Source organism: Garra rufa, unplaced genomic scaffold, assembly GCF_049309525.1.
Source record: "Garra rufa unplaced genomic scaffold, GarRuf1.0 hap1_unplaced_016, whole genome shotgun sequence".
In the NCBI taxonomy this organism is placed as follows: domain Eukaryota; kingdom Metazoa; phylum Chordata; class Actinopteri; order Cypriniformes; family Cyprinidae; genus Garra; species Garra rufa.
The window spans coordinates 327,580-333,326 of NW_027394291.1; positions in this window are offsets into that span (position 1 = coordinate 327,580).

Below are 5,747 nucleotides of genomic sequence, written 5' to 3' on the forward strand. Positions count from 1 at the left end.
CAACACAGAGAAACATATCTGAAGGTGTTAGAAGTGTTTTGCATGATTTTTGAAGTTAGACCCTGAAATGTCAGAAAACAGCGTTTCAGCGCAGAACAAAGTTGGTTCAGGCAATGCAAGCTGAATCTCTGTCCCGCTTTAACTTTGCAGTGTGTGCATGAATAAAACCTATTTTGCAACACAGAGAAACATATCTGAAGGTGTTAGAAGTGTTTTGCATGATTTTTGAAGTTAGACCCTGAAATGTCAGAAAACAGCGTTTCAGCGCAGAACAAAGTTGGTTCAGGCGATGCAAGCTGAATCTTTGTCCCACTTTAACTTTGCAGTCTGTGCATGAATAAAACCTATTTTGCAACACAGAGAAACATATCTGAAGGTGTTAGAAGTGTTTTGCATGATTTTTGAAGTTAGACCCTGAAATGTCAGAAAACAGCGTTTCAGCGCAGAACAAAGTTGGTTCAGGCAATGCAAGCTGAATCTCTGTCCAACTTTAAATTTGCAGTCTGTGCATGAATAAAACCTATTTTGCAACACAGAGAAACATATCTGATGGTGTTAGAAGTGTTTTGCATGATTTTTGAAGTTAGACCCTGAAATGTCAGAAAACAGCGTTTCAGCGCAGAACAAAGTTGGTTCAGGCAATGCAAGCTGAATCTCTGTCCAACTTTAAATTTGCAATCTGTGCATGAATAAAACCTATTTTGCAACACAGAGAAACATATCTGAAGGTGTTAGAAGTGTTTTGCATGATTTTTGAAGTTAGACCCTGAAATGTCAGAAAACAGCGTTTCAGCGCAGAACAAAGTTGGTTCATGCAATGCAAGCTGAATCTCTGTCCAACTTTAAATTTGCAGTCTGTGCATGAATAAAAGCTATTTTGCAACACAGAGAAACATATCTGAAGGTGTTAGAAGTGTTTTGCATGATTTTTTAAGTTAGACCCTGAAATGTCAGAAAACAGCGTTTCAGCGCAGAACAAAGTTGGTTCAGGCAATGCAAGCTGAATCTCTGTCCAACTTTAAATTTGCAGTCTGTGCATGAATAAAAGCTATTTTGCAACACAGAGAAACATATCTGAAGGTGTTAGAAGTGTTTTGCATGATTTTTGAAGTTAGACCCTGAAATGTCAGAAAACAGCGTTTCAGCGCAGAACAAAGTTGGTTCAGGCAATGCAAGCTGAATCTCTGTCCAACTTTAAATTTGCAATCTGTGCATGAATAAAAGCTATTTTGCAACACAGAGAAACATATCTGAAGGTGTTAGAAGTGTTTTGCATGATTTTTGAAGTTAGACCCTGAAATGTCAGAAAACAGCGTTTCAGCGCAGAACAAAGTTGGTTCAGGCAATGCAAGCTGAATCTCTGTCCAACTTTAAATTTGCAGTCTCTGCATGAATAAAAGCTATTTTGCAACACAGAGAAACATGTCTGAAGGTGTTAGAAGTGTTTTGCATGATTTTTGAAGTTAGACCCTGAAATGTCAGAAAACAGCGTTTCAGTGCAGAACAAAGTTGGTTCAGCAATGCAAGCTGAATCTCTGTCCAACTTTAAATTTGCAGTCTGTGCAGGAATAAAAGCTATTTTGCAACACAGAGAAACATGTCTGAAGGTGTTAGAAGTGTTTTGCATGATTTTTGAAGTTAGACCCTGAAATGTCAGAAAACAGCGTTTCAGCGCAGAACAAAGTTGGTTCAGGCAATGCAAGCTAAATCTCTGTCCAACTTTAAATTTGCAGTCTGTGCATGAATAAAAGCTATTTTGCAACACAGAGAAACATATCTGAAGGTGTTAGAAGTGTTTTGCATGATTTTTGAAGTTAGACCCTGAAATGTCAGAAAACAGCGTTTCAGCGCAGAACAAAGTTGGTTCTGGCAATGCAAGCTGAATCTCTGTCCAACTTTAAATTTGCAATCTGTGCATGAATAAAAGCTATTTTGCAACACAGAGAAACATATCTGAATGTGTTAGAAGTGTTTTGCATGATTTTTGAAGTTAGACCCTGAAATGTCAGAAAACAGCGTTTCAGCGCAGAACAAAGTTGGTTCAGGCAATGCAAGCTGAATCTTTGTCCCACTTTAAATTTACACTCTGTGCATGAATAAAACCTATTTTGCAACTCAGAGAAACATATCTGAAGGTGTTAGAAGTGTTTTGCATGATTTTTGAAGTTAGACCCTGAAATGTCAGAAAACAGCGTTTCAGCGCAGAACAAAGTTAGTTCAGGCAATGCAAGCTGAATCTCTGTCCCACTTTAACTTTGCAGTCTGTGCATGAATAAAACCTATTTTGCAACACAGAGAAACATATCTGAAGGTGTTAGAAGTGTTTTGCATGATTTTTGAAGTTAGACCCTGAAATGTCAGAAAACAGCGTTTCAGCGCAGAACAAAGTTGGTTCAGGCAATGCAAGCTGAATCTCTGTCCAACTTTAAATTTGCAATCTGTGCATGAATAAAACCTATTTTGCAACACAGAGAAACATATCTGAAGGTGTTAGAAGTGTTTTGCATGATTTTTGAAGTTAGACCCTGAAATGTCAGAAAACAGCGTTTCAGCGCAGAACAAAGTTGGTTCAGGCAATGCAAGCTGAATCTCTGTCCAACTTTAAATTTGCAGTCTGTGCATGAATAAAAGCTATTTTGCAACACAGAGAAACATATCTGAAGGTGTTAGAAGTGTTTTGCATGATTTTTGAAGTTAGACCCTGAAATGTCAGAAAACAGCGTTTCAGCGCAGAACAAAGTTGGTTCAGGCAATGCAAGCTGAATCTCTGTCCAACTTTAAATTTGCAGTCTCTGCATGAATAAAAGCTATTTTGCAACACAGAGAAACATGTCTGAAGGTGTTAGAAGTGTTTTGCATGATTTTTGAAGTTAGACCCTGAAATGTCAGAAAACAGCGTTTCAGTGCAGAACAAAGTTGGTTCAGGCAATGCAAGCTGAATCTCTGTCCAACTTTAAATTTGCAGTCTGTGCATGAATAAAAGCTATTTTGCAACACAGAGAAACATGTCTGAAGGTGTTAGATGTGTTTTGCATGATTTTTGAAGTTAGACCCTGAAATGTCAGAAAACAGCGTTTCAGCGCAGAACAAAGTTGGTTCAGGCAATGCAAGCTGAATCTCTGTCCAACTTTAAATTTGCAGTCTGTGCATGAATAAAAGCTATTTTGCAACACAGAGAAACATATCTGAAGGTGTTAGAAGTGTTTTGCATGATTTTTGAAGTTAGACCCTGAAATGTCAGAAAACAGCGTTTCAGCGCAGAACAAAGTTGGTTCAGGCAATGCAAGCTGAATCTCTGTCCAACTTTAAATTTGCAGTCTGTGCATGAATAAAAGCTATTTTGCAACACAGAGAAACATATCTGAAGGTGTTAGAAGTGTTTTGCATGATTTTTGAAGTTAGACCCTGAAATGTCAGAAAACAGCGTTTCAGCGCAGAACAAAGTTGGTTCAGGCAATGCAAGCTGAATCTCTGTCCAACTTTAAATTTGCAGTCTGTGCATGAATAAAAGCTATTTTGCAACACAGAGAAACATATCTGAAGGTGTTAGAAGTGTTTTGCATGATTTTTGAAGTTAGACCCTGAAATGTCAGAAAACAGCGTTTCAGCGCAGAACAAAGTTGGTTCAGGCAATGCAAGCTGAATCTCTGTCCAACTTTAAATTTGCAATCTGTGCATGAATAAAAGCTATTTTGCAACACAGAGAAACATATCTGAAGGTGTTAGAAGTGTTTTGCATGATTTTTGAAGTTAGACCCTGAAATGTCAGAAAACAGCGTTTCAGCGCAGAACAAAGTTGGTTCAGGCAATGCAAGCTGAATCTCTGTCCAACTTTAAATTTGCAGTCTGTGCATGAATAAAACCTATTTTGCAACACAGAGAAACATATCTGAAGGTGTTAGAAGTGTTTTGCATGATTTTTGAAGTTAGACCCTGAAATGTCAGAAAACAGCGTTTCAGCGCAGAACAAAGTTGGTTCAGGCAATGCAAGCTGAATCTCTGTCCAACTTTAAATTTGCAATCTGTGCATGAATAAAAGCTATTTTGCAACACAGAGAAACATATCTGAAGGTGTTAGAAGTGTTTTGCATGATTTTTGAAGTTAGACCCTGAAATGTCAGAAAACAGCGTTTCAGCGCAGAACAAAGTTGGTTCAGGCAATGCAAGCTGAATCTCTGTCCAACTTTAAATTTGCAGTCTGTGCATGAATAAAACCTATTTTGCAACACAGAGAAACATATCTGAAGGTGTTAGAAGTGCTTTGCATGATTTTTGAAGTTAGACCCTAAAATGTCAGAAAACAGCGTTTCAGCGCAGAACAAAGTTGGTTCAGGCAATGCAAGCTGAATCTTTGTCCCACTTTAACTTTGCAGTCTGTGCATGAATAAAACCTATTTTGCAACACAGAGAAACATATCTGAAGGTGTTAGAAGTGTTTTGCATGATTTTTGAAGTTAGACCCTGAAATGTCAGAAAACAGCGTTTCAGCGCAGAACAAAGTTGGTTCAGGCAATGCAAGCTGAATCTCTGTCCAACTTTAAATTTGCAATCTGTGCATGAATAAAACCTATTTTGCAACACAGAGAAACATATCTGAAGGTGTTAGAAGTGTTTTGCATGATTTTTGAAGTTAGACCCTGAAATGTCAGAAAACAGCGTTTCAGCGCAGAACAAAGTTGGTTCAGGCAATGCAAGCTGAATCTCTGTCCAACTTTAAATTTGCAGTCTGTGCATGAATAAAAGCTATTTTGCAACACAGAGAAACATATCTGAAGGTGTTAGAAGTGTTTTGCATGATTTTTGAAGTTAGACCCTGAAATGTCAGAAAACAGCGTTTCAGCGCAGAACAAAGTTGGTTCAGGCAATGCAAGCTGAATCTCTGTCCAACTTTAAATTTGCAGTCTGTGCATGAATAAAAGCTATTTTGCAACACAGAGAAACATATCTGAAGGTGTTAGAAGTGTTTTGCATGATTTTTGAAGTTAGACCCTGAAATGTCAGAAAACAGCGTTTCAGCGCAGAACAAAGTTGGTTCAGGCAATGCAAGCTGAATCTCTGTCCAACTTTAAATTTGCAATCTGTGCATGAAAAAAAGCTATTTTGCAACACAGAGAAACATATCTGAAGGTGTTAGAAGTGTTTTGCATGATTTTTGAAGTTAGACCCTGAAATGTCAGAAAACAGCGTTTCAGCGCAGAACAAAGTTGGTTCAGGCAATGCAAGCTGAATCTCTGTCCCGCTTTAACTTTGCAGTCTGTGCATGAATAAAACCTATTTTGCAACACAGAGAAACATATCTGAAGGTGTTAGAAGTGTTTTGCATGATTTTTGAAGTTAGACCCTGAAATGTCAGAAAACAGCGTTTCAGCGCAGAACAAAGTTGGTTCAGGCGATGCAAGCTGAATCTTTGTCCCACTTTAACTTTGCAGTCTGTGCATGAATAAAGCCTATTTTGCAACACAGAGAAACATATCTGAAGGTGTTAGAAGTGTTTTGCATGATTTTTGAAGTTAGACCCTGAAATGTCAGAAAACAGCGTTTCAGCGCAGAACAAAGTTGGTTCAGGCAATGCAAGCTGAATCTCTGTCCAACTTTAAATTTGCAGTCTGTGCATGAATAAAACCTATTTTGCAACACAGAGAAACATATCTGAAGGTGTTAGAAGTGTTTTGCATGATTTTTGAAGTTAGACCCTGAAATGTCAGAAAACAGCGTTTCAGCGCAGAACAAAGTTGGTTCAGGCAATG